This window comes from Triticum urartu, unplaced genomic scaffold, assembly GCF_003073215.2.
Source record: "Triticum urartu cultivar G1812 unplaced genomic scaffold, Tu2.1 TuUngrouped_contig_2457, whole genome shotgun sequence".
NCBI classification, from domain to species: Eukaryota; Viridiplantae; Streptophyta; class Magnoliopsida; order Poales; family Poaceae; genus Triticum; species Triticum urartu.
The window spans coordinates 1-23,986 of NW_024112938.1; the positions used below are offsets into that span (position 1 = coordinate 1).

Below are 23,986 nucleotides of genomic sequence, written 5' to 3' on the forward strand. Positions count from 1 at the left end.
GCCGACGCCGAGCAAGTGGCTTCCCATAGAGAAGGGACGGCTGCCTGGCTCCAGGCCATCAAGAAGGTGGCTTACCAGGCCAATGAAGTCTTCAACGAGTTCAAGTACGAGGCGCTTCGTCGCAAGGCCAAAAAGGAGGGACACTACAAGGAGCTTGGCTTTGCTGTGGTAAAACTCTTTCCCACCCACAACCGTTTTGCGTTCCGTAACAGGATGGGAAGAAAGCTCCGCAAGATTGTGCAGGACATCGAGGTCCTTGTGACCGAAATGAACGCCTTTGGCTTTAAGTATCAGCAACAGCCGCCGGTATCCAGTCATTTGCGGCGGACGGATCATGCTAGCACTGACCCAGAGGAAATCAAGAAAATCATCATCGAATCTAGAGCCAACGATCAGAAGAAAATTGTTGATATACTAGTTGGGCAAGCTAACAATGCAGATCTCACGGTTGTTCCCATCGTTGGAATGGGCGGTCAGGGCAAGACCACGTTAGCACAACTTGTGTACAATGACCCAAAAATTCAGAAGTATTTCGATTTGCTTCTATGGGTGTGTGTCTCTGACTGCTTTGATGTGGATTCTCTGGCAAAAAGTATAGTTGAAGAAGCTCCTAAGAAGAAGAGTGATAGGAAAGAAGCAGATGCTTCCATGAAAAAGAAAACACCACTGGATATCCTTCAGAATGTGGTGAGTGGGCAACGGTACCTCCTTGTATTGGATGATGTCTGGGCACGATTGCACGGTTCAGATTTGGACACAGCTCAAGGCCCGTCTTGAATATGGTGGCATGGGTAGTGTGGTCTTGACAACTACTCGTGACGAACGAGTGGCTGGAATAATGCACACTATTGAAGCTTACAATCTCAAAGCTTTGGATGATAAATTCATAAAGAAAATCATCGAGACAACAGCATTCAGTCGTTTCAAGAAGGCAGAGAAAAGGCCCACCGAGTTGGTAGATATGGTTGATGAGATTGTGAAGAGATGTGTTGGTTCTCCTTTAGCTGCAACAGCACTAGGCTCTGTACTGTGCACCAAGACCAGTAAGGAAGAATGGGAGGCTATATCAATCAGAAGCAGCATTTGCACCGAGGAGACAGGAATCTTATCAATACTCAAGCTCAGTTACAATGACTTGCCATCATATGAAGCAATGCTTTGCTTTTTGTGCTGTATTTCTTTCCAAATCGATTGGAGATTGATGTGGACAAGCTGATGGTTATCACACGGATTTGGTACGCCCGTTAGTATCTGGTCAGTGGTGTCTGTCATGTCTTCCGAAACCAGGTGCTTGTGTATAGTATGGGCAACGTATGCATACATACTGTTGCAATCATTTAATCAAGGGGTTGGGCCCTGGCAATGTCAGTTTGCAATAGGGAAGATCATATGAATATGATGAGAGGTCTTCTTCGACAAAAATGATGGAAATGATAAACAAGTCACCAGAAGCAGACAACAACATACGTACATATAGAAGACCAATATATGGGTAACCCAGGAGTAGGATTAACAGAAATATGAAGATCAAAGACAATCACCAAAATTTTATATAGAAAAGAAAGGGGAATCGTTGACATATAGGTATGTGGCACACCAGGCACTATTTTTTATTAGCAGCAATATTAACATAATGGTCAAAGCTAGTTAGCACGCTTGTAAAAGCTCTCCTATGACGCGCCCATACTGCATTAGGGTGAAGCTGACGCCGACATGTCCACTGATAATTGTAGAGCAGGTAAAGATGGACACCCTTAGGCGGCTCGCGCTCAAATCTGAGTGTGGCAGAATGACCTAGAGTGGCAATAGAATAAAGAAAAGGCCTACTGACATCCAGCTGATATAAAAATTCGAAATCACGTGATTGCGGGTGTTAGGAGGAATGACTGATTGTAACAGATAGGAAAGATAACCTGTTAAAACTTAGATTACGATCAGGGTGAGTGGCTACAAATTCGTCTGCACTCCATGCCTCGGCATGACCTCATCAGGTAGGAGGAGAGAACTAGCCTCAAGTATTATTGTTAAGTCCATAAGGAACCACACCGGGAACACAGTGGGAGCGAGCATTGGATAGAACCTATCGCACAACAGACATGACGATAGGTCTGTGTGGAACGGGCCGCGACTATGCGTAACTGGGAACGGCGGTGGCTTTCCACATCCCTGGGGCGGCACCAAGGCATCGGAAGCTAAAAATCTACAGCCAGCTTGTCGATAAGTGCCGTGCCATGGGACCTGAGGACTGTGCAGGTGAAATGGGAACGCACGGAGGGAGGGTGGCGCGTGGAGGGAGCTATCGCAAGTTGTATGTGATGTGGAAGGTATGGAGGGTACTTCTTTGAGGGTTGGGGTTCTAATCCCAACAAAGAATTGGGGCGACGGCTGGGGTCAGAGAGATCGTGTTTCGAAGTAAGATCCGCGGGCGCCCCTGTTTAGTATGAAATGTTTTGAAGATAATGATCAGAATATAAGTTATGTTGAAAGCAATTAAAGCATAAAAATTAAATAGAAGAATTTTCACGATTGAAACAAAGAGACATATAAATAATCTGAATACACTAGATCTCTCAAGAAGTTTTATCAAAGAGCTTCCTGAAGATATGAGCATTCTCTACAACCTTCAAACACTGAACCTCTCTGGCTGCAGTGCTCTTCTTGAACTTCCAAGACAAATGAAGTATATGACTGCCCTCCGTCACCTTTACACTCATGGTTGTGTACAGTTGAAGAGCATGCCTAGAGACATCAGAAACCTCACATCCCTATGCACACTTACATGTTTTGTAGCAGGTAGTGGCTCCAATTGCAGTAATGTGGGAGAGCTCTGTCCTTTAAACCTTGGCGGTCTATTAGCGCTATATTATCTAGCAAAAGTGACAGAAGAAGATGCAGAAGCGGCAAACCTCGTGAATAGGCAGGACCTAAGAGAATTGACTCTAGGATGGACCCGTGGACAATATCATTATAAGGAAACTAGTTGTGCGGATGATGCAAGAGTCCTGGCCAAACTCAAACCTCATGATGGGCTGCATGCTATAAGCATATTGTCCTATGGAGGAACAACCTTTCCAACATGGATGACTATGTTGCAAAATTTGAAGGAGCTCACGCTGGAAAATCTTGACTGTTTGGAGAGATGGGGGGAAATAGATAATGATGAGATGCATAGTGAAAACATAATAATCTTTCCTCGGCTTGAGAAGTTACGTATTATTGGCTGTACAAAGTTGACAGCATTGCCAGGACGCCCGTCCTTCCCTGAGCTCCAGAACGCTTGTATCAGATATTGTCCAGATTTGAGAATCACAGCTGAATCACCAAAGCTCAGTGTATTAAACATGGACGGAAGTGAGGTAAAGTTGTTCCGGTGGTTATCTAGACATATGACTTCATTGACCAATCTGGAACTGGAGAGCACTGCGTACAGAGCCACCCCGGAGGCTAAGTATGGATTGAGGGAAGTGTTGGATGTCAAGGAAAAATTGAATGATGATGATATACCCCTGACAGTTTTGGTGTTAAAGAGCTTAAAATCAAGTATAACAGAGCTATGTGCATGTTTTGTACACCTTCAAGATTTGTCAATTAATTTCTGTGATGCACTCATCCACTGGCCAGAAAGAGAGTTCCAAGGATTAGTATCCTTGAGGAAGCTTCAGATTAGCTTCTGCAATAATCTGATTGGATATGCACCAGATTCTGCCGAGCCATCAACATCATCAGAAACGAGTCAACTCCTGCCAAGTCTAGAGTCTCTGGTGATAAAGGCATGCCACAAGTTGGTTGAGGTCTTCAACATACCTCCATCTCTCAGGAGAATGAAAGTTGAACATTGTGAAATGGTTGAGTCCCCATTCGGCAGGAGGCTGCAGCAAGGACAGTCAGCATTGTCCATTCATCAACAGTCATCCAGTATGCCTGAGGTGTCATCATCATCGCCCGGAGCAGTGCCAGAGCATTTAGAAGAACTAACACTAATTATGTGTTATGGCTTAACAGGGGTCCTCCATCTCCATCCGTCCCTCAAGGAGCTAGTAATTCGTCGCTGCGGTGGGTTGACATCTCTGGAATCCCGCTCGGGAGAGCTCCCATCGCTGAAGCACCTCAGTCTTTCTGAATGCCTTACGCTGTCATCCCTACCGGATGAGCCAGTATCATACTTACTTCTCGAATATCTTGGCATTAGCTACTGCCCTGATCTGAAGACGCTCCCTGCAAGCCTGCAAAAACTGTTGGGCAAAATTGACAGGGAATATGTAGATGCTCATCACTATGGAAGTAAGCGTGCATTATACAATTACTTCCTCTATTACTTACTAGTGAGTACTTAATGCACTATCTAGATAATGGTAATATCATCACTAGTAGGACAACAGAAAACTGGTTGTTTCTTCAACCTAAATTCGTCATTTCTTAATTTATTGATGCCCCTTTAAGTGTAAGTTTTTACATGATTAATCTGTGCAGATAAGCCTATACTGCTGAAACCGAAGACATGGAAATATGCCATCCGCAGAGATTAGAGAGCTATGAGCAGAATCACAAGAATACCAATACCAGTAGGGAAGTTGTCATGCAGGTTGTGATCTAGAAGTATGCCTATCACTGCTGGAACTCTTTAGCTGTTCTTTTTTTAGCAAAAATAAACTTAAAATCTGATACCTTTTTGCAGAACTGTTCCAACACATGGTGTTGCAAGCCTCGGAAGGATCCTGAAAGCGCCCCTATAATACTATTTGGCTATCATTCCGTTCCCAGAAAGAGATCTTGTTTGGATAATCTCTGTTTACCTGGAGTTGTATTTATATTTTCCACCTCTGTTTACCTAGGGCTATATGTATCATCGTATTTCTTTCCGAGAAAAAGTTTTGTAAAAAAATCTGTTGCAGTTTCCCTGTTTTATTTATGGACTTGTATAATATAGAGTACCAAGATTTACAGTCAATATTCTGTTTACCATGTACTATAACACTGACCATCATATATGGTATCTGAAGCTGTCGCTTTGCCCTCATAACTTTGCACTAGAAATATTGTTCACTAGTGATGTTTGGAATTTTGGTTTTGCCGTTGCGACCCACTTCATATTTTTAGTACTATAAATTGGATTGCACAACGGGTTGAGCCTTGTAGTGATGAAACGCTCTGTGGCAACTTCTTGAGTCGTCACAATTTCCACCTGAATCTCTTTAGGCGTGAACTGGGCAAGGCTGAACCTGGTCTCTTTTTGTTCCTCCACCCTGCTGCTGCACCCTCATTTCTCCCTCTTCTCGATGCACCGGGTCGGTCAACCCAATTGTGTAGAGTTTCAGTACAATCCTAGAACATAGCATTGAACCAGCTGAACCATTTTTTATTTTTTATTTTTATGGCCAACAATACTGTTCTGAACTGATTTCACCCTTCTTTGTGCCTACCAGACCAAAGCAATGTGTGTCTAACTTGTGGGGACATGTGTTATCATGACCATCGGAGCCATTAAAGGATTGGAATAAGGTTTTCTTACATGAAAATGCTTTCAACTCCAGACAAATTCGATCATATTAATTTGACTAGCGGGTCAAGTAGTTGGTGTTAAGTCATTCTAGGTTTTTTCTTTTTTGTTGAGAAATTGACTTCTCTTGAGGAAAGGTTCGAAATTGGACGTAAGTTTTTTTTTTGAGACAAGAGGAGGAGATGAGGCAGAGGACAGGGGAGGGAGGGAGGTAGCCTCTTCAAGGCCAGCTCACATCGGGGGAGGAAGATGACGGCGCCCAGCTGCCGTCGTCGTCCGGCGCCACCGTCCCCGTTCCTCTCCGCTTCTCCAGCAACCGTCCGGAGAGTGGGCACGCCGGAGATTGCGAGTGGTGGAGCAACCACGGGTGGGACGGGGGAGCGGCAGGAGCTGCCGGTGGCTCAGATTCAGGTAAGAACACTGAACCCAAGAATATTCTAGCAGCGGGCTACTGCATTTTTAGGTGACTTTCTGTTGAGTATTTTACCTCCACTGCATTTTCTACCGCATCACAGTGATGACAGACGGCAACATTTATCTAGATATAATATTAAGACACGGTTGTATATATATCCATGTTTTCCCCCATATCTCATGCTTCTGAAACCAAAACCATGCAATTGCAGCACTTGTCTGGATTTACGTATTCGTATCTGGTGTTTCGGGCACTGTTTATTGGTCCTATGTATTCCTTTAGTTACTTCTTCATGAATTCGTGTGCATGCTCGTAAAAGAAAGTTAATGTATACCCCCTCCGTTCCCAAATAGATGACTCAACTTTGTACTATTTGGAACGGAGGGAGTAGCTTTCAAAAGTGTGAATTTAGTCAAGCAAACAGAGTGTTGAGTCTGTGAACAAGCCCAAACTTTAATTTATTACTGCTGCCCGTAAAAAACAACAGATAGCGCTGGGCTTTCAGTTGTTCAGTGGTGCTGGGCTTCCTAGGGTGCCTGGGAATTCAGATAGCACCGCCTCGTAAATCCCCCCCAGTGAGCGCCGGCGGGATCCTCAAGCCAAGCCGAACCGGAGGAGGAGGGGGCCATAGCGCCGCCCTCGCTCCTCTTTGCTTCTCCAGCATCCTCAAGACAAACGCATTCCAACATGTACGTCTCCGCTTCGAAATTCAAGTAGATACTTGCTAGCATTATTTGCCTCCATTTTGATTGCAAGCAAGGAAGCAAGCACATGACTGTTAGGCTGCTTGTTCACCTTTATGTGCTTCACTGTGTTCTCTGCGTGCCAATGGCATAGTGGACACCAATTGTAAAAAGACTCGGTTTCTTCGCCTCTGGCATTAGCATTGGCAACAAATAGTAAAAAGTAATTATCCTGTAGGCATCCAACTGGCCTCGTTAGCATAAATATATTACTGACATGGTCCCTTTCATAATAGTATTGCGTATTACTGGGAAGCATCACAGCGTCACGTTCCTGCACACTAATCTGTGTGATGCAGCATGGCTACTAACATTTGTCTAGATAGCGCAGCAACGCGCTCACACTTGCAAATAGATGTAGCCCTGACCGATGACCGTTGTTGAAGGCGCTGCCATTGGGCGCCAAGAAAACAATTTTCCTGAAAAGATGCTACTCGAAAGCAGTGATGTTTTATTAAGTACGAGTATCTAGAACACTACAACTGTCATTTGTATATTGTGCTAGTGAGGAAACCAAGCACATCCACATGTAATACCTCTTCCTGTAAGTCATAGTAGCTAGCATTTGCTTCCATCTTCCTCGCAACCAAGCAAGCGCATCTTGCACAGACCATTTTCTTATCCACTCGCACTGCACTTGACCTTCTCTGTGTTCTTGGTGTTCCGATGGCGGCGGTGGTGGCCACCATGGTGGTCGGACCACTGCTCAAAATCGTGATGGGGAAGGCGTCCAACTACCTCCTTGACAAGTACAGGGTGTTGAAGGGCATGGAGGAGCAACATGAGATCCTGATGCGCAAACTGCCTGCCATCCTGGACATCATCACCGATGCCGAGCAGGCGGCAGCCCACAGAGAAGGGGCAGCGGCCTGGCTCCAGGCGACAAGAAGGTGGCTTACGAGGTGAATGAAGTCTTCGACGAGTTCAAGTACGAGGCACTTCGTCGTGAAGCAAAAAGGAAGGGGCACTACAAGGAGCTTGGCTTCGATGTGGTAAAACTCTTTCCCACTCACAAACGTTTGTATTCCGTAACAGGATGGGAAGAAAGCCCTGCAAGATTGTGCAGGCCATCGAGGTCCTTGTGATTGAAATGAATGCCTTTGGCTTTAAGTATCAACAACAACCGCCGGTATCCAGTCAGTTGTGGCGGACAGACCATGCTATCACTGACCCAAGAGGAAATCAAGGAAATCATCAATGTATCCAGAGCCAATGATAAGACTGAAATTGTTAGTAGACTAGTTATGCAATCTAACAATGCAGATCTCACAGTTATTCCCATCGTTGGAATGGGGGGTCTGGGCAAGACCACATTTGCACAAGTTATCTATAATGTACCCGGAATTCAGAAGCACTTTGATTTGCTGCTATGGGTGTGTGTCTCTAACAACTTTGATGTGGATTCTCTGGCTACAAGAATAGTTGAAGCAGCTCCTGAGAAGAAGGATGATGGCACAAAAGAAACCGCTTCCAAGAAGAAGAAAACACCACTGGATAAACTTCAGGATTTGGTCAGCGGGCAAAGGTACCTCCTTGTACTTGATGATGTCTGGAATAAAGAGGTTTATAAATGGAAACAGCTTAAGGCCCGACTTCAACATGGTGGCATGGGTAGTGTGGTTTTGACAACAACTCGTGATGGTGGAGTTGCAGAAATGATGCGTACTGTTGAAGCATATAATCTCACAGCTTTGAAAGATCAATACATAAAGGAAATTATCAAGACAACAGCATTCAGCCATTTCAAGAAGGAAGAGGAAAGGTCTGCAGAGTTGGTGAATATGGTTGATAAGATTGTGGGGAGATGTTCTGGCTCTCCTTTAGCTGCAACAGCACTGGGCTGCATGCTGTCTACCAAGACCAGCAAGGAGGAATGGGAGACTGTATTAAGCAGAAGCAACATTTGCACCGAGGAGAATGGAATCTTACCAATACTCAAGCTCACTTACAACGACTTGTCGCCGTGTATGAAGCAATGTTTTGCTTTTTGTGCAATATTTCCCAAAGATCACAAGATTGATGTGGACAAGCTGATCCAACTATGGATTGCACATGGCTTCATCCAGGAAAAGCAAGTTCGTCTTGAAACCATTGGCAAACAGATTTTCAATGAGCTGGCCTCAAGGTCATTCTTTCAGGATGTGGAACAAGTCCAAGCCACGGTCAAGGAAGTTGAAGACACCTGGTCGTGTTATTCCAGAACTACATGTAAAATTCACGATCTTATGCACGATGTTGCACTGTCTGTAATGGGAAAGGAATGTGTCTTGGCAACTGAGGAACAAGGCAAAATTGAATCTGTTGTCGCAACAGAGGAAACAAGTCAGAGTGAGTGGCTTCCAAACACTGCTCGTCATTTATTTTTGTCATGCAAGGAACCAGAAAGAAAATTGAATAGTTCTCTAGAGAAAAGCTCTCCGGCTATCCAAACTCTTCTATGTGATAGGTATATGAAAAGTTCGTTGCAACATTCATCAAAATACAGCTCTTTGCAAGCGTTACAGCTCTGTTCACAGAGAAGATCGTTTCCGCTGAAACCAAAACATCTGCATCACCTGAGGTACCTAGATCTCTCAAGAAGTAGATGTATCAAGGCACTTCCTGAAGATGTGAGCATTCTATACAACCTTCAAACGCTCTCTCTGGCTGTGAATCTCTTTGTAGACTTCCAAGACAAATGAAGTATATGACTTCCCTTTGTCACCTTTACACTCATGGTTGTCCAGAGCTTAAGTGCATGCCCACAGACCTCAGGAAACTCACATCCCTTCAGAGACTTACATGCTTTGTAGCAGGTAGTGACCCTAATTGTAGTAAGGTTGGAGATCTTGGAAATTTAAATCTTGGTGGTCAACTAAAGCTACGTAATCTGGCAAATGTGACAGAAGTGAATGCAAAAGCAGCAAACCTTGTGAACAAGGAGCTAAGAGAACTGAGATTAACATGGACCTTCGGATGGAATTATTATAAATATAATACTAGCTGCCGGGATAATGAAGAGGATGCAAAAGTGCAATAGAATCTCAAACCTCATGATGGACTACATGCCATAGGGATAGAGTCATATGGAGCCACCACCTTCCCAACATGGATGACTATGTTGCAAAACATTGTTGAGATCCATCTTTTCAGCTGTACAAAACTAGTATGGTTGTTCAGCGGTGAGTGTGATACATCGTTTGCATTTCCAAATTTGAAGGAGCTTATGCTAAACAGTCTTGTTTGTTTGGAGAGATGGTGGGAAATAGATAATGATGGGATGCAAGGAGAGGTGATGATGTTTCCTCTACTTGAGAAGCTGCATATTAGCAACTGTGTAAAGTTGAAAGCATTGCCAGGACATCCGACCTTCCCTAAGCTACAGAATTTTTGTATTAAGAATTGTCCAGGGTTGGCAACTACAGCTAAATCACCAAAGCTTAGTGTATTGAAGTTGGAAGGACGCGAGGTAGATTTTGTTTCTTATCCTCGGCTCTCTCACAGTAACAGCAAAACGAATCTGGAACTGACTAGCATTGAACAGAGTACAACCTCAATGGGGGCTGAGAATAGTTTGAGGGAAGTGGTGAACATCAAGGAGAATGGGAATGCTCAAGACTTTCCTCTAGAAGTTTTGGTGTTAAAAGACTTTAAGTCAGGTGTAAGTGTAACAGAGTTGTATGCATGCTTTGTACGCCTTCAAGATTTGTCAATTGTGAGGTGTCATGCGCTCGTCCACTGGCCAGAAAAATTGTTCAAAGGATTGGTATCCTTGAGGAAGCTTCATATTTGGCAATGCAATAATTTGACTGGATTGCACAATCTTCTGCTGAGCAATCAACATCATCAGAAACCAGTCAACTCCTGCCACGTCTAGAGACTCTGATGATATGGAGTTGTGAAAACTTGGTTGAGCTCTTCAACGTCCCTGCATCTCTCAGGACAATTACCATTAATAATTGCAGTAAGCTTGATTCCATATCCGGCATGAAGCAGCAACAGGGACAGTCAATATCATGGATTCATCAAGGGTCATCCAGTATAGAAGAAATATTATTACACCACTGTGATGGCTTAACAGGGGTTCTCTATTTTCCCCCGTCCCTCAAGAGACTAGACATTGTTAACTGTGATGGGTTGACATCTCTGGAATCCTGCTCTCCTGAGCTCCAATCCTTGAAGTTCCTCCAGCTTTGGTATTGCAATACCCTGTCAATCCCTACCGGATGTGCCACAAGCATACTCATCTCTCCAATATCTTTCCATTAGATGCTGCCCTGATATGAAGACGCTCCCTGGAAGCCTGCAGCAACGCCTTGGCAGCATCCATGACAAATACGTAGATGCCCATCTTTATGGAAGTAAGCACACAGCAATTACCTTCTCTATTACTACTTGCTAGCGGGTGTTAAATATGCTATTTAGAATGATAATAACATCACTAGTGTGTAGTAGCACGACAGAAACAGAGCAAGTTAAATTTTCCTTTATCTAATTTCGTCATTTCTTTCATGATTTTCCTTGAAGTGTAAGTTCTTACATTAATAATCCGTGCAGAGCCTATGTTGCTAAAGCCGAAGACATGGAAATATATCTGCAAAGGTTGAACTACTATTCCCAAAGACTCGGAAGATATGCTGTCTGCAAAGGTTGGTGATACTGTACCCCTTAATATTTATTTTGACGGAAAAAATACATGCCTCATCATTGTAGTTTGGCTTTTTATTGTGTTGATCGTGCATGGCTTCCTTGCAGAATCCTTCAAGCATGGACAGACTGACGGAAAGAGAGATCACTTGGAGTAGAACTATTGTCTTGCAAGACCCACCAGTATCAACAATTGGTATTGCCATGTTTGTTTTGTGATGTTGCCATGTTGAGCACTTGAATTGCGAGATCAGTATGAACACTTTTGTCTATCATCCCAGAAAGAGATCTTGTTTGAATAATTAGTAGTTGTAATTTTGTGCTTCTGTTTACCTATGGGCTGTTATATCATTGTGCTATTTCTTTTTCAACTGGCACGGCGGCATTCTGCCTTGGCACAGTCAGTGTTTATGGGGTCAAAACTCTGTCAGTATTTCTTTTTGGGTGCTATGCTCAGAAGAGGTAACTTGTTAGCCCAATTTTTGGTAGGTCTATCTGTTGGTCTCTGTATGTCTGTATGTATAACTGTACTATTACTATTTTGACTTGTGCATACATGTACTGTTATTTGGTGACCATTATGTTATATCTGAAGCTGTTGGTTCCCCCTTATACTGCGACGTTCAGCCCTGGGCACCGTCAGTTTGTATCAAAATTCTGCCACCTTCGAATTTTAGTTAGTTATGGACTTGTATGACAGTAGTAGTATCTATACTGGGCAACCAACAGTGTGTTTAACACATAACAGTGCTACTGTTTTGGTTTCGTACATGCATGCACTGTTATTTATGAACTATTTGAGCTGTCGATTTGCACTCGTACTCTGCCCCAGCTAGGAATACTGTTCTGAGGTGATGTTAGGAACTTTTGTATGCATTGCATCATAGCGATCCACTTTGAATTTTATGTACCAAGTTTCTCATCAAGGTTCGATATTCAGCACGAACCACTTTAAGTTCCCCGTCGATTCTTCATCCAGGAGGAGGATGGTCTAGAGCTTCATACGTGATCAGCCAGCCATTGATGCAACCGTGCCAGTAATCGGGCAATCTCCCTCCCTTCTCCCTGATTTGGAAACCTGAAAACCACCAAGAACAATACCAAAAAGTTCAGGAAAAAAATCCGTCACTGAAACAAAACCAATCAGCTACTGATTACCAACAGGATGAGGCGAAATTTCATAACGTTTTCTTTAGATGAAAAAACAGAACGCTTACATGTTCTAAAATGAGTTGATATGATGATCAATTAGATGAGTTCACTGCATTCATCTATATGTATGTCCAGAGAAACGAAGCATGACACTGTCAGGCAAGTGCAACAATATGTATAACTGATTTCAGGCAGTAGCTTTGGATCAAACAAGGCATGTGCTGTCTGACAAGTGCAGCGGTACGTAGCGGCTGGTTTCAGATTTAGCATTGATCAGCCAGTTACAAGTACTCTTCTACAGTACTCCGTATGCACTGTAGACCAATTTTGATTTTGACTGCCACCATGAAAAAAATGTAATCATGTTCCCACCCATTAATCTCACCGGAATTATGTTAACAAATGCATTCTCAAAACTTTAACATATGGGTAATAATAAATTTTCTCACTGATATGTTTAGTACACATTCTTATATGTGAGGGACAATATTTTTCTTGGAGAAACATTTCTACTCGGACATTTTTTTAATCAAGTGCATAGTTATTTGTATACTTTACGCGGATACATTTTCCACTCGACTTATTTTATCTGGTTATAATTTTATTATTTCTGGTGTTCATTGCCATGATTGAAGATGAATAAATCGAAAGTCTCCCGCAAAATAAATAAATTATGTGAGAGTTTTTGCTTCTGTACATATTTTTCTTAGACTACCATAGAATTTGTTCGCTTCGGCTGGGCCATCGGTTGTTAGGTGGTCCTGGGTCTAGTTGGCCTGGGCATCACTTCTAATGGGCCTCGTCGTTGCTGGAAAGCGAAAAAAACAGAGCGGTAAAATAGGGAAATATTAGAAGAAAATAGCAAAAAAGACTAATAAAATAAAAAGGTAAAATATTTAGAGGAGAGTTAGAGGACACTACCTTCTTTGAGCCGTGGAAGGGAAAAAAGTAGAGCACCAAAATAGCAAAATATTAGAACAAAAAAGGAAAAGAAGACTATAAAATAGCGAAATATTAGAACAAAATACGAAAAGAATATAGAATAGCAAAATATTAAGAAGAAGAAGGGAAAACATATATATATACATATATATATATATATTGTTACTATTCATCACCCAGGGTGCAGAATACATTATTCTTCACCCGAGCTAATCTTACGATCATTTCATAAATAAATTATGTTTCAAATACAAATAGTTACAGTCATATTGATTCACTGCGTAAAATTTGGCATAAAAAAGGTCAAAAGACCAGAAAAATACATTTTATGTACATTTTACACTATGTTTTTACGTTTCATAATTTGCGTAACATAAAATATTTTTACAGCGATTATATATTTTCTTACGTTCTCATTTTATGTCTGAAATAAGACAAAATCTACGAAACGTAAAATTACGATGCATTCATGTTAAAATAGAGGGGGGGTGAAGAATAACTATTCCTCACCCAAGGTGACGAATAGCGCCGTTCCTAAATATAATAAAATATTACTCCCGCCGTTCCTTAATATAGGCCTTTTAAGAGATTTCAATATGAACTACACACGGAGCAAAATTAGTGAATCTACACTGTAAATAAATGTGTATACATCCGTATCTAGTTCATATTGAGATCACTAAAAGGATTTATATTTAGAAACGGAGGGTGTACAAAAGGCTAAGATATGAAGTACCAAAATATTAGGGAAAAATGGAAGAAATATAAATAGAAATATATTAGGAAAAAGGGATAAAAATGTAAATAGCAAAATATTAGGGAAAAAAGACTGACATATTAGAACAAAAGCGGCAAAAAAATATAAAGCAGCCAAATATTAGCTAAAAAAACCGACATCACACTGTACTTCTGTCCCCCCCCCTCCCCAAATAGCAAAATATTAGAAAAAAAGGCTGACACATTAGAACAAAGAGAAAAAAAATTGTAATAGCAAGGAAAAAAAGATTGACATTGAACCGTACTTGTAACCCCTCGAATATATAAATAGCAAGATATTAGAAAAAAAAGACCAACACATTAGAACAAGAGAGGGAAAAAATTAAAGTAGTAAAATATTAGAAAAAAATACTGACATCACACCGTACTTCTAACCCCCAACACACAGCGAGGGTGACCAAGGGTAACAAGCCGACAGGACAGGCCCGACCAGAAGTACGTAGTGAAAGCTCTTTACCTCGGCAGAGCCAATGAATGAGCTTTGCGTCCTCGGCACAGCAAAATATTAGGAAAGAAGAAAGAATATATATATATACTCCCTCCGTTCATAAATATAGGTTTTTTTTTCTTCAGATGATTGAAAATCCCCGTCCCCTCGCGACCGCGTTGCCCCCGCGGTCGACCGGCCGCCATCGCCTGCTCCCTCCTCAGCCCCCACCTCTCCCCTTCCTCCTGCCGCCGTCACTGGCGCCCGTGGCCGCCCTGGCCCCGGGTCGCTGGTGGCGGCGGCCCCCTGACCTTCCCCTCTCGATGGCTCTCCGGCGCGGGGCGGAGTTGCACCGGGGGGTGCTCCTAGGCGGCGATGGTCCGGGTGGCGGCGGGGTTACCCGGTGCGGCGCGGGCGGGCGGCTGGACGGCGGCGTCGTCGTTGGCGGTGGGTCCTGGCGGCGGCGCTCGGCCCAGATCTGGGCCTGGGCGGGCAGCGGCGGGGCGGGTCCGTGAAGAGACTTCTGGGAGGCGGGGGAGCAGCGTTGAGCAGCGGGGTGCTGGCGGAGCCGGCGCCAGCCTGCTGCAGCATGGCCGGCGGGGCTTAGCGGGCCCGTTTCGGGCCTGGCCGGGCCAGGGGTGGCTTGGTTTGCCCTGCTGCCATGTCCGGACGGCAACCACAACTATGCCGGAGGCTCGGGCCTCTCGCACGACGGCGGAGGAGGTGGTTCCCTCCCGCTCGGCCTTGGTGCTGCAGCTCCCGTCGCTTGGCTCTTCTCTCCGATCTTCTTGGCCTCGTGTTGGTGCTCGTAGTGAGACAGCGTGGGTAGCGGCGCAACCGCGATGCCGCATGGTGTTGGGCGGTGGTTTGGCTGGTCGGTTCCGGTTGGGTGGTGGGGTTGGAGTGCGGGAGAAATCTTTGTCGGTTCGTCCGGCTCCGATGCGGTGACACCGACGGGTGCCACCATTCATGCTTGGAGGGTGTCGGTGGTAGCCATCCTTCACTTCCCTCCGCGTACTGGGGGAAACCCTAGGACTCGTCCGAGCAACAGCGTTGTCGGCGTCGCATTCCTTCTTGAAGGTGTCGCTTGGTACGCGGCAGGTCGGAGCCTCGGGCTGTGGTGGTTTGTCTTCGGAGGGCGCAGCGGTGGTGGTTCATCTGCGCTTTGTCAAGCTGCCGTTGTTGGCATTTGTTTCTTCTTTTTCTTTTGGGCTTGATGTGCTGCTCGCCTCAGCAATGCTATGTGTATGGTGTTCGTTGCTTTGGAATACAAAGCGGGGGAAACCCTTTTTTGGTAATATAAGGTTTTTAAGAGATCTCAATATGGACTACACACGGAGCAAAATGATAAATCTACACTCTAAATAAGTCTGTATACATCCGTATGTAGTTTATATTGAGATCTCTAAAATGACTTATATTTAGAAATGGATGAAGTAAAAAATACTAAGAATATGATATAGCAAAATATTGGGGAAGAACCAAAAAAAATAAATAGCAATATATTAGGAAAAAAGATAAAAACATAAATAGAAAAATATTAGAAAAAAGATTGACATATTAGAACAAAAGAGAAAAAAAAATGAAGTAGCAAAATATTTGGAAAAAAACGACCAACAACAAATAACAAAATATTAGAGAGAAAAAAAGACTGACATCACACCGTACTTCTAACCCCCAACACACAGCGAGGGTGACAAGCCAAAAGGCTAAGAATATGAAGTAGCAAAATATTAGAGAAAAATGGAAGAAATATAAATAGAAGTATATAAGGAAAAAGGGATGAAAATATAAATAGCATAATATTAGGAAAAAAATACTGCCATATTAGAACAAAAGTGGCAAAAAAATATGAAGCAACCAAATATTAGCTAAAAAAGACCGACATCACACCGTACTTGTAACCCCTCGAATATATAAATAGCAAAATATTACAAAAAGAGACCCAACACATTAGAACAAGAGAGGGAAAAAAATCAAAAATAGCAAAATATTTAGAAAAAAAAAGACTGAACATCACACCCGTACTTCTAGCCCCCAACACACAGCGAGGGTGACCAAGGTAACAAGCCGACAGACAGGCCCGGCCAGAAGTACGTAGCGAAAGCTCTTTGCCTCGGCAGAGCCAATGAATGAGCTTTGCGTCCTCGGCGATGGAGTGCTCAGCACCGGGCTATTTAACTCGCGTGGTTCCTTCTTAGCCGAGCAGTGTGGTACTAAACATAGGAACAGAGCGGCGCTGCAGTTAGTTTATTCCTAAACTGGGCCGTCATCTTCGGCCCACCAGACCGGCAGGGCGGCCCTAAAAAGAAAAAGCGCTTCGCTGAGGCGTCTCGAAGCCACGACAGGAGGTAGCACGCCGTCGCCGGAGGAACAGGATCCCAAGATATAGTACACGCAGCTGTTGGACACGGACTGAAACCGAACTCACTCACGAACACACCCAAGCAGAATCAAGGCTATGTGAACACCTAACACCAAGGATTAGAGCACTCAACACCAGTCATGATTTCTCGCCCCGTCCTGACAATTCTCATGATTTCTTGTAGGGTCGATTGTTAGTACAGTACAGTACAGCTACGCACACTTCAGTTACTCGGCCGTCTGTTTGCTAGGTTCATTGCATCCTCATCATGTAAGAGCCTCCCCAGCCGCGTCCCAATAGGCCCCGCCAGGTCATCTTTTAACGCCGGCACCCAAAAAAACGATCCAGTCGCGTCCACAGAAATCCGTTTGTCGTCAGTTTGGTCCGAAACGGGCGCCGGCGGACCCAGGCCGAATCCGGCGCGCCCGGAAAACTGATTTTGGCGTGAATGGGAATGGGTCCGCCGAGTCAGCGACACGCCGCTTCGTCCTCATTCCCTCGGTTCCCGCAGGAATCAACGCCAAGGCTGCCGCGCTGCCACGCCGGCCAGTCTCCATTGTTGCCTCACAGGCGGTGCAGTGAAGGCACCGCGACGCGCGTCCCGCCTGCTCCAGCCGCGCATCACCCGGCATGCAGACTCTCACCGCCCCGCTTCGGCTATAAAAGCCGACCTCCCCGCCGATGAACGCCACAGTCGCCACAACTCGCCTTCTCTCTCGTCTCGTCTCACCACAGAATTCACTCTTCCCCGTCTTCCCCCGCCGACGAGCAATGGCTGAGCGGTACCCCGGCGACGCCGCGGCGGCGAACAGCTTCGGCAGCCGCCATCTCCATGAGGACGAGGCGCGCCTACTCTACGAGGCCGACTGTCCGGCCCCCCCAAACAGGTGGGTGTCGGGCTGTGGAAGTTGAGCGCCGACGCGCCCCGATACCCCGTGTGTCCATTGGGGCTGAACGGCGGGCCGAAACCGCCCGCATCCGTTCGTCGCGGTCGGAGGAGCAGTGGAACGAGCTGAGGTATGCCGCCGACAGCCACACGCTGTGGACGATGCACTTCGACCGCCGCCGCGAAGACCAGATCGCCTCCGCCAACGGCACCATGAGTACCCGGCGCCCCCGTCCTTCTCTCGCCCTCGTGGCAGCTCCTAGACGCCGCAGCGAATGGAGGCAGCAACCTCCTCGTCGTCGGGCTCCGGTTCGCTCTCGTCCGGGTAGCCGGGTGCTCCGCCCCGTCAAGCCGGAGCCGCAGGAGACGCCGCTTGGGTGCCGCACCCGCAGCGGCGCCCTCGTCATCAACGAGGGTGACCGCCCCTCCCCGTGTTCCCTCCGCCTAGTCCGGCCGAAGACCGAGCCGGGGTTGCTCCTCGTCAAGAAGGAGCACACGGAGATGGCCGCCGCCGACGAGACCGCCCTCAAGTGGGCGAAGGCGGATTATGTCCGCAAGCAGGTGGCGCGCCAGCGCCGGGCCCATGAGGAGATCAAGGTCCGGCGTCGCGGACGTGAGGAGGGCGTCGTCGTTGTCCTCGACAGTGACGAGAGGACGTGCCTGGGCCGTCCAACCCCCCTGTGCGTCGGCGGTCTGGTCAGGGGGGCGAGCAGGGACACCGGCGGCTCCGGTGGGACGAAGGGCGGTGACAATGACGACGACAAGGACGGCGGCGACTACACCCAGTTCTACAGGATCCTGCATGTAGAAGGCAGGCGGCGGCCGCGGCGTAGTAGGGCTAGGCGTAGTTTGTTTGTTTTCTGTTTTTCGTACAAATTTGAATGAAAAATCGCCGAGTTTCCCCTGAGTTGGGGCGCCCTGGGGGCGACGTGGGGGCGACGACTGGGAACGCAATCGCCCCCATGCCGAAAGTAAGCGCCGGTTCGGCCCTAGACGACGCTTTTTGGGCGTCCTGGGGGCCGAACGGCTGGAGATGCTCTAAGAATATGTGTGGCCACAACCATCCTCGTCCGCCTCCGTGTTGTTTTTTCTTCCATTTCTCCACAAGCAGGCTAGCAAGCACATTATTTGCTCCCACCACTATTGTCTTCCTCAACCTGCGCTCCTCTGTGTTCTTGCGAGCCCTCACCTTCGCGTTCCAAGGGTGGAGCTCGTGGCCACCATGGTGGTCGGGCCACTGTTGTCCATCGTGAAGGACAAGGTGTCCAACAGCCTCCTCGCTCAGTACAAGGTGATGAAAGGCACGGAGGAGCAACATGAGATCCTGATGCACAACTGCCTGCAATCCTGAACATCATCGCCGACGCCGAGCAAGTGGCTTCCCATAGAGAAGGGACGGCTGCCCTGGCTCCAGGCCATCAAGAAGGGGGCTTACCAGGCCAATGAAGTCTTCAACGAGTTCAAGTACGAGCGCTTCGTCGCAAGGCCAAAAAGGAGGGGACAGTACAAGGAGCTTGGCTTTGATGTGGTAAAACTTTTCCCACCCACATCCGTTTTGTGTTCCGTAACAGGATGGGAAGAAAGCTCCGCAAGATTGTGCAGGACATCGAGGTCCTTGTGACCGAAATGAACGCCTTTGGCTTTAAGTATCAGCAACAGCCGCCGGTATCCAGTCATTTGCGGCGGACGGATCATGCTAGCACTGACCCAGAGGAAATCAAGAAAATCATCATCGAATCTAGAGCCAACGATCAGAAGAAAATTGTTGATATACTAGTTGGGCAAGCTAACAATGCAGATCTCACGGTTGTTCCCATCGTTGGAATGGGCGTCAGGGCAAGACCACGTTAGCACAACTTGTGTACAATGACCCAAAAATTCAGAAGTATTTCGATTTGCTTCTATGGGTGTGTGTCTCTGACTGCTTTGATGTGGATTCTCTGGCAAAAAGTATAGTTGAAGAAGCTCCTAAGAAGAAGAGTGATAGGAAAGAAGCAGATGCTTCCATGAAAAAGAAAACACCACTGGATATCCTTCAGAATGTGGTGAGTGGGCAACGGTACCTCCTTGTATTGGATGATGTCTGGGCACGACAGGTTCAGATTTGGACACAGCTCAAGGCCCGTCTTGAATATGGTGGCATGGGTAGTGTGGTCTTGACAACTACTCGTGACAAACGAGTGGCAGGAATAATGCACACTATTGAAGCTTACAATCTCAAAGCTTTGGATGATAAATTCATAAAGAAAATCATCGAGACAACAACATTCAGTCGTTTCAAGAAGGTAGAGAAAAGGCCCACCGAGTTGGTAGATATGGTTGATGAGATTGTGAAGAGATGTGTTGGTTCTCCTTTAGCTGCAACAGCACTAGGCTCTGTACTGTGCACCAAGACCAGTAAGGAAGAATGGGAGGCTATATCAATCAGAAGCAGCATTTGCACCGAGGAGACAGGAATCTTATCAATACTCAAGCTCAGTTACAATGACTTGCCATCGCATATGAAGCAATGCTTTGCTTTTTGTGCTGTATTTCCAAAAGATTACGAGATTGATGTGGACAAGCTGATCCAACTATGGATTGCACATGGTTTCATACAGGAAAAGCAAGTTTGTCTTGAAACCATTGGCAAACAAATTTTCAGTGAGCTGGCCTCAAGGTCATTCTTTCAAGATGTGAAACAAGTCCAAGCCACATCCATAGAAATTAGATTCACCAAGGCATATTATTCCAGAACTACTTGTAAAATCCATGACCTTATGCATGATGTTGCACTATCTATAATGGAAAAGGAATGTGCCCATGTAACTGAGGAACCTAGTCAGGGTGAGTGGCTTCCAAACACTGCTCGTCATCTATTTTTGTCATGCAAGGAACCAGGAAGAAAATTGAACGTTTCTCTCCAGAAAAGCTCTCCAGCTATCCAAACTCTTCTGTGTGATGGTCTTTTGCAATGTTTGTTGCAGCATTCATCAAAATACAGTTCTTTGCAAGCATTACAGCTCAATGTATATATAAGATCATTTCCGCTGAAACCAAAGCATCTACATCATCTGAGATACCTAGATCTCTCAAGAAGTTTTATCAAAGAGCTTCCTGAAGATATGAGCATTCTCTACAACCTTCAAACACTGAACCTCTCTGGCTGCAGTGCTCTTCTTGAACTTCCAAGACAAATGAAGTATATGACTGCCCTCCGTCACCTTTACACTCATGGTTGTGTACAGTTGAAGAGCATGCCTAGAGACATCAGAAACCTCACATCCCTATGCACACTTACATGTTTTGTAGCAGGTAGTGGCTCCAATTGCAGTAATGTGGGAGAGCTCTGTCCTTTAAACCTTGGCGGTCTATTAGCGCTATATTATCTAGCAAAAGTGACAGAAGAAGATGCAGAAGCGGCAAACCTCGTGAATAGGCAGGACCTAAGAGAATTGACTCTAGGATGGACCCGTGGACAATATCATTATAAGGAAACTAGTTGTGCGGATGATGCAAGAGTCCTGGCCAAACTCAAACCTCATGATGGGCTGCATGCTATAAGCATATTGTCCTATGGAGGAACAACCTTTCCAACATGGATGACTATGTTGCAAAATTTGAAGGAGCTCACGCTGGAAAATCTTGACTGTTTGGAGAGATGGGGGGAAATAGATAATGATGAGATGCATAGTGAAAACATAATAATCTTTCCTCGGCTTGAGAAGTTACGTATTATTGGCTGTACAAAGTTGACAGCATTGCCAGGACGCCCGTCCTTCCCTGAGCTCCAGAACGCTTGTATCAGATATTGTCCAGATTTGAGAATCACAGCTGAATCACCAAAGCTCAGTGTATTAAACATGGACGGAAGTGAGGTAAAGTTGTTCCGGTGGTTATCTAGACATATGACTTCATTGACCAATCTGGAACTGGAGAGCACTGCGTACAGAGCCACCCCGGAGGCTAAGTATGGATTGAGGGAAGTGTTGGATGTCAAGGAAAAATTGAATGATGATGATATACCCCTGACAGTTTTGGTGTTAAAGAGCTTAAAATCAAGTATAACAGAGCTATGTGCATGTTTTGTACACCTTCAAGATTTGTCAATTAATTTCTGTGATGCACTCATCCACTGGCCAGAAAGAGAGTTCCAAGGATTAGTATCCTTGAGGAAGCTTCAGATTAGCTTCTGCAATAATCTGATTGGATATGCACCAGATTCTGCCGAGCCATCAACATCATCAGAAACGAGTCAACTCCTGCCAAGTCTAGAGTCTCTGGTGATAAAGGCATGCCACAAGTTGGTTGAGGTCTTCAACATACCTCCATCTCTCAGGAGAATGAAAGTTGAACATTGTGAAATGGTTGAGTCCCCATTCGGCAGGAGGCTGCAGCAAGGACAGTCAGCATTGTCCATTCATCAACAGTCATCCAGTATGCCTGAGGTGTCATCATCATCGCCCGGAGCAGTGCCAGAGCATTTAGAAGAACTAACACTAATTATGTGTTATGGCTTAACAGGGGTCCTCCATCTCCATCCGTCCCTCAAGGAGCTAGTAATTCGTCGCTGCGGTGGGTTGACATCTCTGGAATCCCGCTCGGGAGAGCTCCCATCGCTGAAGCACCTCAGTCTTTCTGAATGCCTTACGCTGTCATCCCTACCGGATGAGCCAGTATCATACTTACTTCTCGAATATCTTGGCATTAGCTACTGCCCTGATCTGAAGACGCTCCCTGCAAGCCTGCAAAAACTGTTGGGCAAAATTGACAGGGAATATGTAGATGCTCATCACTATGGAAGTAAGCGTGCATTATACAATTACTTCCTCTATTACTTACTAGTGAGTACTTAATGCACTATCTAGATAATGGTAATATCATCACTAGTAGGACAACAGAAAACTGGTTGTTTCTTCAACCTAAATTCGTCATTTCTTAATTTATTGATGCCCCTTTAAGTGTAAGTTTTTACATGATTAATCTGTGCAGATAAGCCTATACTGCTGAAACCGAAGACATGGAAATATGCCATCCGCAGAGATTAGAGAGCTATGAGCAGAATCACAAGAATACCAATACCAGTAGGGAAGTTGTCATGCAGGTTGTGATCTAGAAGTATGCCTATCACTGCTGGAACTCTTTAGCTGTTCTTTTTTTAGCAAAAATAAACTTAAAATCTGATACCTTTTTGCAGAACTGTTCCAACACATGGTGTTGCAAGCCTCGGAAGGATCCTGAAAGCGCCCCTATAATACTATTTGGCTATCATTCCGTTCCCAGAAAGAGATCTTGTTTGGATAATCTCTGTTTACCTGGAGTTGTATTTATATTTTCCACCTCTGTTTACCTAGGGCTATATGTATCATCGTATTTCTTTCCGAGAAAAAGTTTTGTAAAAAAATCTGTTGCAGTTTCCCTGTTTTATTTATGGACTTGTATAATATAGAGTACCAAGATTTACAGTCAATATTCTGTTTACCATGTACTATAACACTGACCATCATATATGGTATCTGAAGCTGTCGCTTTGCCCTCATAACTTTGCACTAGAAATATTGTTCACTAGTGATGTTTGGAATTTTGGTTTTGCCGTTGCGACCCACTTCATATTTTTAGTACTATAAATTGGATTGCACAACGGGTTGAGCCTTGTAGTGATGAAACGCTCTGTGGCAACTTCTTGAGTCGTCACAATTTCCACCTGAATCTCTTTAGGCGTGAACTGGGCAAGGCTGAACCTGGTCTCTTTTTGTTCCTCCACCCTGCTGCTGCACCCTCATTTCTCCCTCTTCTCGATGCACCGGGTCGGTCAACCCAATTGTGTAGAGTTTCAGTACAATCCTAGAACATAGCATTGAACCAGCTGAACCATTTTTTATTTTTTATTTTTATGGCCAACAATACTGTTCTGAACTGATTTCACCCTTCTTTGTGCCTACCAGACCAAAGCAATGTGTGTCTAACTTGTGGGGACATGTGTTATCATGACCATCGGAGCCATTAAAGGATTGGAATAAGGTTTTCTTACATGAAAATGCTTTCAACTCCAGACAAATTCGATCATATTAATTTGACTAGCGGGTCAAGTAGTTGGTGTTAAGTCATTCTAGGTTTTTTCTTTTTTGTTGAGAAATTGACTTCTCTTGAGGAAAGGTTCGAAATTGGACGTAAGTT

At 45.1% G+C, this 23,986-nt stretch overlaps 3 pseudogenes; all 3 read left to right on the forward strand.

The window, feature by feature from the left end:
* The first annotated feature begins 3 nt into the window (after positions 1-3).
* Positions 4-4,526, forward strand: LOC125526974 (annotated as a pseudogene).
* Positions 4,527-7,321: 2,795 nt separating this feature from the next.
* On the forward strand, positions 7,322-11,241 carry LOC125526975 (annotated as a pseudogene).
* A 6,751-nt stretch (positions 11,242-17,992) lies between these two features.
* On the forward strand, positions 17,993-22,857 carry LOC125526973 (annotated as a pseudogene).
* Positions 22,858-23,986: the final 1,129 nt, after the last annotated feature.